The sequence below is a fragment of the Aplidium turbinatum genome, chromosome 7 (genome assembly GCF_918807975.1).
Source record: "Aplidium turbinatum chromosome 7, kaAplTurb1.1, whole genome shotgun sequence".
Lineage (NCBI taxonomy): Eukaryota > Metazoa > Chordata > Ascidiacea > Aplousobranchia > Polyclinidae > Aplidium > Aplidium turbinatum.
The window spans coordinates 16,351,222-16,362,615 of NC_137478.1; the positions used below are offsets into that span (position 1 = coordinate 16,351,222).

Below are 11,394 nucleotides of genomic sequence, written 5' to 3' on the forward strand. Positions count from 1 at the left end.
TTCGTGTTGGTCAATTCCACTCTCATATTGCGGAGCAACCCATGTTGAAGGCGGTTCCGGCCAATTGTTTTGATTTGGAGCATGGTGGAGAACGCCTTTTCACACAGGTAGGCAGTCGGAAATGTACCGATCAATTCCAATGCTGCTCGTGCCAATGCAGGATAGCTGTCAACTGATCACACCAGAAATCAGCAAGTTGAAAAACGAAATTTTTGTCCGACAACTCTGATTCACTTGCATGTCAATCAGCTCCTCCTTTAGTCTATTATCATCATTTATGTCTGCCAAGAAGGGCTGCTGTATCCACTCTGGATATGAGTGATCTGTGGAAACGTATTTTGCCTAGGTGGTTTCTAGAAGCGAGAGGTGAGCAACAATATTACAACAAAGCACCCACCAGGTAAGTTTGCACAATCTACTCAGGATCAATTTGCGTACTTGACTAGGAGATGACTACAGTAACTGCAAATCATGTTGGCTACTTCGAAATAGCAATCATTGATATGACAACTGCCGATACTGGCAGAAAAACGAAAAAATGCAGAAAAGTAAAATGGCATTTTTTGATATTGTACTGCATGCATTTAGCACCCCCTACGGCCTACAGTCTATTCCAGCACCCCCGGTTAACAAACGCTGCACTAGGATGTTTCATTTTTTACCATTTTTGGAATTCAAAATGCCTGGGGTCCCATCTGATGGTATTTGGGACAAAACATTTACACCTCAATTTTTTTTAATTATGACATCATATTGAGGTGGTCGAAAAAGTTTGAAATTTTTGGGAGTCAAAATCTCGAAATTTGGTCGTATCTCCGGAACTACTCATCATAGATCGACAAAATTAGTGTCAAAGTGCGCAGAAGGGTCGGTTTCCTATACCTGATGTATAGAATATTAAGGTCTACATTTTTCAGAAAAAAGGTATTTAAAAAAAATAGTTTTTCGCAAAATTATCGGCTTTTTTACGTCACTGCAAGCCATGTATATGTATTTCTGGCGATCATGCTTTTTAACTAAAGTATCAACAATCAATTCTGCTGAGAAAACTATTCCAGCTTAGCTTTTAAATGTACAGCTGCTATTCTTGTTACCAGAACGTTCAACTGATCAGTTGGTGTTAAGATTTCAGTACTTGGCTTGTCCAGTCTTGCTATCTGGTTAAGCAACGCCCCATCCCGGGACTAGAGCCCCATCATGCATCGCTCCAGGACCCTTTTGGCGCCGTCCACAAAAGAAATGATATCGAAAAGATGTATTTAGTTTATGTGGAACATGCATTCAAGGGTATGAATATCATGACCAACTTCATCATTAAAATAATTGACCAGTCGAGTATTGACTCCGGACTTTTTTCCTGTGTTGAGAGCAGCCGTATCAGCCATGACTGATTAGTGATTATACTTTGGATAGGTGAACTCTGCAAGCCTCCTGGATGATGGTGTAGCGATCCATTATTTCGTCATATAAATTCCCTTTCTTTAACTAAGATGAACCATTTCAAACCATGCGTAATTTACTAAAGTTTCTGTAATTTTCCATGCAAATGCTCCCAAAGTAAATAGAAAAAAGGGCGCACACAATAAAATGGTTTGTTCGTCCTTTGACGAGAGCTCTATAAAATCGGACGAGCTCTATCACATCAAACCAGCTCAATTAGACAAAGAGCTCTATCACATCAAACCAGCTCAATTAGACAAAGAGCTCTATCAAATCGGACCAGCTCACATCAAACGAGCTCAGTTAGACCAGTTCAGCTCTCAGAAAAACATTAAATTGATTGTTTAATTAAAATGTAATAATGCTTTACTGTTCTGCAATTTCATTATTCTGTACTGTTTAAATTCAAATTGTGTTATAGACCTACAACATTATACGAACACCTTCTGATAACTTAAAATTATAATTCGAATAACAATTGTGTGGAAATTATTTCATGGAGTCAGATAGCCAAACTAGATAAATTAGATAGATAGAAATTTCATCAGGCAGTCAGAGAGCCGTAATATTTAAATATAAACTATCCTTACACTTAAATAACCTAAATATGATATTACCACATTTTTATAAGTTACGCTAAATGATCTATAACCACAATGGTGTCAAAAATCAGTTCTGCAGTGACCGACACAGTTTTGGGAAAAGATTAACAGCAAGCACACTGTCGTGCTTCATGCCTATCATCAACAAGTTGACCCAAGAAAACGTATCGATCTATTTTATCGACAACTCGCCCATCATAACATAACTGCATGGCAGAAGCTGAGTTGAGAAGGTTCTCACTTTCCATCAAAGATTTTTTTCTTGTTTTTTTTCGTTGGCGGTATAGCCTACTGTCGAAGGTAATGCAGCTATTTGATCTTTTCCAAGAACCGACCTCATAAGATCTGACTGGTGGTGTATCGAAGTCATCCTACGATCAGCAAGTACAAGACTTCTATCATTTATTCAAAAAGGATGTCCGGCAATGTGGGGCGTGTTGTCACAATTTTTAAAAATCAGCATAATTCTCGTTCTGTACCAATGGTATCGATATGCTAGATCAAAACCAAACCAAACCAAACCATAGTGCGATTGAAAGAGGTATCATTCGACTTCTTTTAGCTACAGCTAAAGTTTTTCTGGATTATTTCGTTTTTACATAAATGCATGTTTAATGCAAGTGAATGGGCTGTGACAACACGCCCCACCCCGGGGCGTGTTGTCACAGAGCACGGAGCGTGTTGTCACAAAATTTCTGTACATGCTTTATGACTAAAATACATAGACTCCTTAAGTAAAGGACTGGAAACTGACGATCTCGGGGTTTTTAACTTGAGTCCGAATGATTAACTTGAGTCCTGGCTTAAATGACTTCTAGAGAATCTAGAAACACAATCTTAGATTCCATATTAGGGTTTTTGAGGATGGCGAGTTCAATAGTGTTATTTTCAACACCGTTTGAGGTCATTTTCAAGGTCAAAATATTATATTTTAAGGTCAAATTACAGAATTTTGGTCATTTTTGCCCATTTTTGCGTCTAAATCGTAAAGCAAAACTGTTTGAAAGAAGTTTGTGACGAAATATGCTATTACATAAACATCATATGTATTTCTCAACACTATGGCTATTATCTAAAAGAGTCAATGATTACAATATAATACACAAATTGACAATACATAACAAGATGACACTATAATAGACAATGTCTATCACTAGTTGGAAAGCTTTTCTTGCCCTCTGAGGCATCCCAAAGGCTTTTCTTTGTCACTTACATTGAGGACATAAGCTTTCAATTGAATGTTAGCTAAAGTAGTACAAGCAGCATTATACTACTAGCTAAACGTGCATCTACAAAGGATAACAACTCAGCAAAATGAAACCGGCAACGCATTTCAGTCTTGCCATGCAAATTACAGCTTTGATTTCAATAAATTGTTACTTCACAAAGGCTTGGAACCGCAATGTTTTGCTAGGGCATATGAAATCACCAAAATATTTCCGAAAATAAACAAAAAGAACTTCAAAGAACTTACGCAATGTAGAGAAAATATCTTACACAATAGATGCAGTAGGTGCACAATATCATATTTCGTCACAGACTTCTTTGAAACAGTTTTGCTTTACGATTTAGACGCAAAAATGGGCAAAAATGACCAAAATTCTGTAATTTGACCTTAAAATATGATATTTTGACCTTGAAAATGACCTCAGGTATTGTTGAAAGTAACACTATTGAACTCGCCATCCTCAAAAACCCTAATATAGAATCCAAGATTGTGTTTCTAGCTTCTCTAGAAGTCATTTAAGCCAGGACTCAAGTTAATCATTCGGACTCAAGTTACAAACCCCGAGCATGGGAGGTTCCAGTCCTTTACTTAAGGAGTCTATGCTAAAATATGACAGACACCAACAAAAAATGATTTTAATACAGGCTGAACGAACAAAAAATACGCGAAATGCAAACAAATTTAATTTACAACATATTGGTAAAATTTTATGCCCATTGTCAAAAACAATAAAAATTTCATCTTGAGAATTATGTGTCACTATCGAATATATGTGTGTATCATTATCTAATATTAATTTTTATTTCCTAAAAAAGCGTTGTATTTTAACAAATAAGCTACGATTATTACCTCGTTGTATAAGCAGAAATAATTTTTTATGTTTCTTAACATTAAAAATGCACACCACGGGGCGTGTAGTCACAGCTGTGACAACACGCCCCGTGGTATGAAATCATGTGGTTTCTACAACCATTTGTACATCTCTTGTTTGGTATGATGAAAAGAGCAGGCTTAAAGCTAACGAATGGTATCTTTCATGATCAGTTATGATCATACCTTAGTTTGCCAGACCATTTTTTAGTTTATTTATAAAACCTGATTTTGCCCAAAATTCAATGGCACCCCTCATAATTTCTGCTGTGGTGACAAATTTATTAATCTTTACTGCTTGTACGAAAGAGAACTGAAAACTATGCCTTCCATTGAAAATTAGTGGTTATACATTTGGGTTATCACATGGAAATACGCCCCACTTTGCCCTACTTTCTTGTACATTTTTCCCCCAACAGCAGGTCTCAGAGGCTCGTATTCCTTATCATCTTTCCAATTCATATCCCCATCAGAGTCGCTTTCGCTACTGTGTAGATATCTAACTGCTTCATTTCTTTTTCTCAGTTACGAACATAGTAGTGCCGATGCTTTGGCAGATTGTAAGCCAGAAGTGCTCGTTTGTTCAACTTTACTGCTCGTTTCCCGCCTCCTTTCATGATTTTCCCGTTCCAAAGCCTTTTCTACATGGTTGACATTTATGCCACCGATAAACATTTTTCGACATTTTTGCTGATCTTTCAAGAAAGCGGTTTCTTTTGAAAAACAACTGGATTTTAGGAGATCGAACACTTGCATGCACATTGCACATATATCGAACAAGTTATGTAACCATTCTTGATTAACCTCATTACTTCTGCGTTTCATTTCCTTCGTTCTTGCTGTATTGTAGCCTACCTCTCTATCACGTCTTTAGCTTCGCTTCAATTCTCTGTTTGCTAAGCACTGGAAGACCAGCTTTGTTCCATATGCCAACTACGTCTTTCAGCAGCTCATCTTTAAAATAGGGTATTTTTTTCAATAACTTAGAATTAGTTTCGGCTACTTTCTTCCTAAAGTAAAAATAGTGACTGACTATATCTGAATTAAGGGGAAGCACGTTTCCTTACAAGTCTTTCTTGGTACCATTTTTCAATTACAATTTCACTCATTTTTTCAAGGAGAATAATTTTACTCTTGCCATAACTTTTGACTATACGCAATGAATCTCCAATTTCCATGCTTTTTATTTATTTGGGTCATCTTCAATGAAAACACATTATCCCCAAGTTGGTTTTTGAATCTTTATCCTCGGACTGACAAAACCTTGATTGGTTATTTCTGGTAGTTTCGCATACTTGTAGAGGCTTTTGACACAGGGCAGGTTACCAATATTGACAGAGTGAAATTTCCGATTGTTGAAGTGTTACTGCCGGGGAATTATTCCATTCCCTAGGTGCCGCTGAATGGAGAGCAGTCCTGAAAGTGCGTTGCTGAAGCGCACACCCCGAGAGTCGAACTTGCGCTGCATGATCTTGAGCCGGGCTCGTAACCACTGAGCTAACGGGGCGGACGTTCCTGCATCATGGAATGAAACTCTGCAACGGTATACAAGTCCATATAATCTTCCATTTTTACAATGTCATTTTTCAGTGGATGTTGAATACTGAGCAGGATTTTCAAACCTTGTTCTGCATGGTAGCCTACATGGTATCTGGCTTTAGCAGCCACCAGGTCGAGTGCACTAAGCAGTCGTTTCTGAACAGTTTTAGCAAGTACATCGTCTATACTTTGGCATAAAGCAAGTGTTACCGGTACGTAATGTATTCCTGACGATATTGTCCGCACCTCTTCAAATTTATTTCGATCAGGGTGCCGTTCATCAAACATACAACTATATCCACAGTAAAACACTTCTTTTAAAGTCGAACGACTGTTGATCTGACCGGGTCGATACTCTCTTTCTGGATTGTTCGTTGCTTGAGGCTGGACGTTTCTTGGATCTCGCATGGTTTCTCAAGAAATTACGGCATGATGTACGGAATATGGCCATTTTCTCTTTTTTCACGCAGAGTTGCAACCAGCGTTTCACAATCTAGTTTCAAAGCATGACCAATTATAGTGTCCAAAGGGTGTGTGGTACTATCACTCTCGCAAAAATAAGCTCCAATATTACACAGTGAATCACCAGTCCGATAGCTTTGTCTACACTACACACTAACACAACTTGCTGTTTCTACTGGACATGAATCCATCTACAATGTAGATCACACTACTTTACTAACCTTTATCTGAAAAAAGCAAGCAAGGGAAATAAAACTGACCGCAGTAAGTAAACAATAACAAAACGAAGTTACAATGAACAACGACAGCTTTACTGGTGCCCCCCTGTCTTGCTTACGTTTACCCCCTGAAACAGATGTAGCCTATAATCAGTGGCGGATTTTCAGAAGATTAGCCTCCGGAACGTTAATTTTTTACTTTCCAAATGCGCTAGGTGCCGTAGAAGAGATTCAGAAATATGCCCTTATAAGACTTTGAAACAACACACTGGATGTACGTAAAACGTTGCTAAAATAAGTAGGCCTATCATGGTCTATAGATGGTATAGCGTTGTTCAATGCAAATATTCGTATTTTAGTGAAATAATAACACAAAAAAGTACAAGTTATAGTCTAAATTTTTTTAAGACATTTATCATATTCAAAACCATAAAACCTCTGGCGAATTCGGGTCTCAATTGTCGGGTAACGTCACTGGCGCAACCAGGATCCAACATACTTCGCTGGTTAAAACTTTCTCAGTGGAGGACCGACCATTCGTATAAGGCAGTGGTTCTCAACCTTTTTGTTTTGGTGCCTTAGAAGCGGTCACAAACCCCTTAAAATTTCTATTTGAAATTTTGGTATATTGCGTCTCCTTATGGGATCATTATAGGCCAATGTTACATGAATTTCGAAGCAACATACTTAGAAGAATTTGCTGAATTCGCAACGCACTTGACGACTGGTGAGATTGACGAAATTAGGTTATGAGCTATATGTTGGCACACAGGATCGAACATCAGTAATCTATAAGCTCATTTGATGTTTTTCTATAAATTTTATCTAAAGTAGAATACTTGCCACCGTTACAAAGAATGTCTCCCTTTTTTCATTTGTAATCAATATTAATTCAAAGGTTTAAGTCATTTATATGATACTTTTAGTTAAGAAACCAAACCTTTCTGCAATGTCCTTTACAATTTCAAACGATGCACCAGTGTGTTGTGACTTACAGTTTGAGAACCACTGTAGGCTAATACATCAACAAAGCACAAACAATTATTAAATTTTGTAATTTATCTATCATGCCGAAAACTCGGAAACTTTCGCGGACCCCTTGATATCGATTTACGGACTTCTCGGGGTCCGCGGACCCTCGGTTGAGAACCACTGGTATAAGGAGTAAACTGGGAATAGTTACAGTGTATAGAGAAGCACGGTCAGATGTCAGTATGAGGTTTATTTGGGAAAATCCGCGCTCACACTCGCTCGATGAAATTGGAAGGAATTTTAATGACGTTACCAAATTTTGAAGACTCTGGGATCTTCTTTTCGTAATTATATCTTCATAAAGTCTTCTCACAGCTCCACACTCATCTAAGCGCAATCTCTTTATCTCTTCAATGATTTCGTTTCCTCTGTGTGTGATTACTGTGTCCTCTGGCCAAGTAGTGGAATCAAGTTGTTACGGACAATTTTCATATCAAACGTCACATAGAACCGTTGTCTACTAAACCTGACGTCTTACGTCATGGACTGTTGCTAGAAAATAGCAAAGATTACATCATCGTTAAATCTTAAATTGCACAACCGTTTGCAGCTGCAGCATAACATTACATCATCGTTAAATCTTTAATTACTTGAACAGGTGTAAACCAAACTTGAGCAGGTGTGAGCTAGACTTGAGCAGGTGTGGGCCAGGCTTGAACAGGTGCTTGAATAACTTATCATTGCCTATCATCATTACGTCACAGTAACTGCTTACGTGCGTTTGAAATATCGTAATTTATTCTTGTCATTTTAAAATTGTTGCTTAAAGAAATTGGTCGCAACTTTAACTGTTTTGCTTAGTGCTTGCCAGCTGGACAAAATTTCCGTCTTTTATCCAAATAATTTGTTTTGTAGTGACAAGTTTTTAGTGGCGTATGCTACGGTGTTGCGTCGCAATTTCGACAGCCTTGGACTATTTTTACAGAAATACACTTTTTGAATAGACGTTTTCAAAAGAGTGTTTCTTTCGGTCATTGCATACAGACGAACGGATTCGGGAATCTTATGTTACAATTTTCCCAACGAAGAGATTATAGTTTATCGTTGTGACCACAATAGTGCAGTCGTGGGAGCTTTTTTGTGGGAAAATTTTTTTATCAAGCTGATACTTTCCTCAGACCTTCCCCATACTATGCAAATGGCTCAGAAAAAAATCCCCATCAATCGGATGATGGGAAACCCCCTTTTTCCAAATGACGTTACAATCCCTTTATGAAAATTTCAAGTTTTTCAAAATAGGACATATTGTACATCATTTTTTAGCTTTTTTCAAGGGGAATAACTTTTTCTATTAACCAGAACCCTGAAAATGTACAGAAAAAGAGTTATTACCGATTAAGCAAAAGAATAAATCTATGAATTCCATAGGCAAATTTGAAACTATTCGTCACTGTTGGACTTATTCTTCTACATTCGTTAACAAGAATTAAACAAAGTAACCGAAACAAAAATTGAAGCTATCATCATCAAAAACGTCAAAGATGTTGCTTTCCTCCTCGTCTTGTCCCGTTTCATCTTCATTGTAAGAGCACTCCTCTTACAATGACGTTATGCAAAAGTGAAAAAACCCTTCATTCTTAAGATTTTCGTCTAGTCTCTGGAGTATGTCGTTCATGCTAATTATACTTAGATACGAAAAAGATGTGAAACTATCTTTGTATTTGAAGCATACTTACTACTTAGGCTACTATACTATTACAGTCAACACCCATGACTCCAGATATTGCTGATAATTGCAGAATTCTCTTTTCATCTATGATTGTAGGCCTACGATCAACTCCTAACCGAGCAGCACACAGTAAAGAGGACAGCGAAAAGCTTCACCGGAATTTGGAAAGATCTTGCGATCGAGCATGCTCTTATGCGCTCAATTAAGTCGCGTGGAGGATTGACGGAAGGAAAAGTATGACAGAAAGTGTTCGACATCTTTTGGTTTTTAGTGTGAGTCACTCGGCAAGTATTCATGAAGCAATGACGCGGCTCAGTTTCTATGAAGTAGGCTAACCAGCAGTGGCGGCTGGTGGCCTCCTGAATTGGGGGGGCTGCAAGGCAGCATATCCAAGAATTGTTGGAGGGCGATATCAGGCGAACCTTGCGGGCGTGTCGCCGAAGGCGACACCCACGGCGGGGGGTCTGGGGGGCCTCCCCCAGAAAATTTTTTACAATTACATTTAATTTGGTGCATTTTGAGAGCATTTTCAAAAGAAATTTGGGAGTGGAATAACAGTCAAAAATGCTGCTGTAGAGCTTGAAAAATACTAATATTTCAAATTTTTATATTCAAAATCAGTGCTAAATACAAATCAAACTATGTTCTATGTACTTCGTCGTTTTCTCAATAGTTCGCTCAGTTTGTTGTCTGCAAATATTTATTGTCGATCGCCGGCATCGGACACGATTGTCCACATACGATCCACACAAAAAAATACACAGAAACAAAAGACAAACAGAAGTACATTCACAGGAATGACGCTGAAGTAAGCAATAAATTTATTAATCAATCGTCCATTTCAGATCATGCGATCCATATCACACAAATTAAACATGCGAAACAAAAATCAATATTCAAAATGAAATATCATACTTAATCTGTTCAAACACCCAACTATAAAAAGAAATTTAAACTTTATCAATCGATGAATGTTGATATCACTGCTGTGCCATAGCAGCCATCAAGGCTAGGTAACGGCATAGCCTACATAGTGGTATTATAATGAAGGAGGTAGTTTGAGTTACGATAGCAGTCATACCTTATCAGGGAATCAACAATAGAGTTTGACGATGATTCACATTACTCAACAAAAAAAAGGCCCTTTTCCGTTGTAATGCATCAAATGTTATATGACATACAATGTTACACAAGACTTGATGTTCACGTAGCCTACGCTATAATGTTTGGGCAAATGGTGAATAATTCTAAATGCATTATTGAATGCAACACGCAAGCGATTAATTCACGTTGGTGATAATTTTCCCATGGTGACATGCATACATTGGGGTACAATATGAACGGAAGAGAACATTTTTAACTTCACTGGAGCTCTTGTAAAATTTTAATTTATTGGTAAAACAGTATAATGATCGTACTTGTCGGTTTATATCCTTGTCATCACACATTGCCGTGTCAAGAAATACACCCAAGTATCTGACGCTATCTACAGATTTGATTTGACTTCCGTTGAGCCGTGAAATTGGATTTAAATTTAACTTTAAGTGATTAGTTAGAAAATACATAGCAAACGACTTTTTGCAGTTAAAAACGATCTCATTACAAAGTACATAATCTTCGCACACACACAGTATATTGCAGTATACATGTAGTATAACCGTAGCTACATCTTTTTTGGAGCACCCTGCATGTATGCACCCACTGCTCCAGAACTAAAAATGCTTGGAAGTTAACATTTTTTATTCTTTCCTACAAAAATTATCTTTTGCCAGCTGAAGCCAGCTAGCAACCCTGCATGTATCACAATACAGAAGGACAAAGACAAAATCTCAATTCTATCACAAGTATAAATGCCCACTGGATGGCAAGTATAATTCAGTTCAATTCAAATTATTTTTCTTTGACAGAATGCAAAAGAAATGATATTGTAAAAAAGAAATACAGTAACAAAACCAACAAAAGGAAAAGGTGGCAAAACCTTAATGGTTTAAGACGTGCATGAAAGGATCTAATATTGCGGTATATGCATCGATAAATATAGTTAAGCACGGCCACCAAACCTGACACTTTAAAACAAGTAGATGAATTAGTTAAGAATCAGTCGCCTCCTCATTCCAGAAACAATTGGAGCGCCAATTCTTAAAGCAATGAGAACACGACTGAACCTAACATTACAAAAACAAACAAATACACACACACATATTGTAATTATAACCATTGATCTCGCTCAAGCCATAGGTGCCACATTTACTCTTTGCTACACATTACTGAGCATCACATATAAAGGACAGCGGACCTTTCTTTATAGATGAATTCCATTCGGCGACTTTTTGC

The 11,394-nt window shown here is 37.6% G+C and overlaps 1 pseudogene; it reads right to left on the reverse strand.

The window, feature by feature from the left end:
* Window positions 1–5,183: 5,183 nt before the first annotated feature.
* Window positions 5,184–6,856, reverse strand: LOC145773789 (uncharacterized; annotated as a pseudogene).
* Window positions 6,857–11,394: the final 4,538 nt, after the last annotated feature.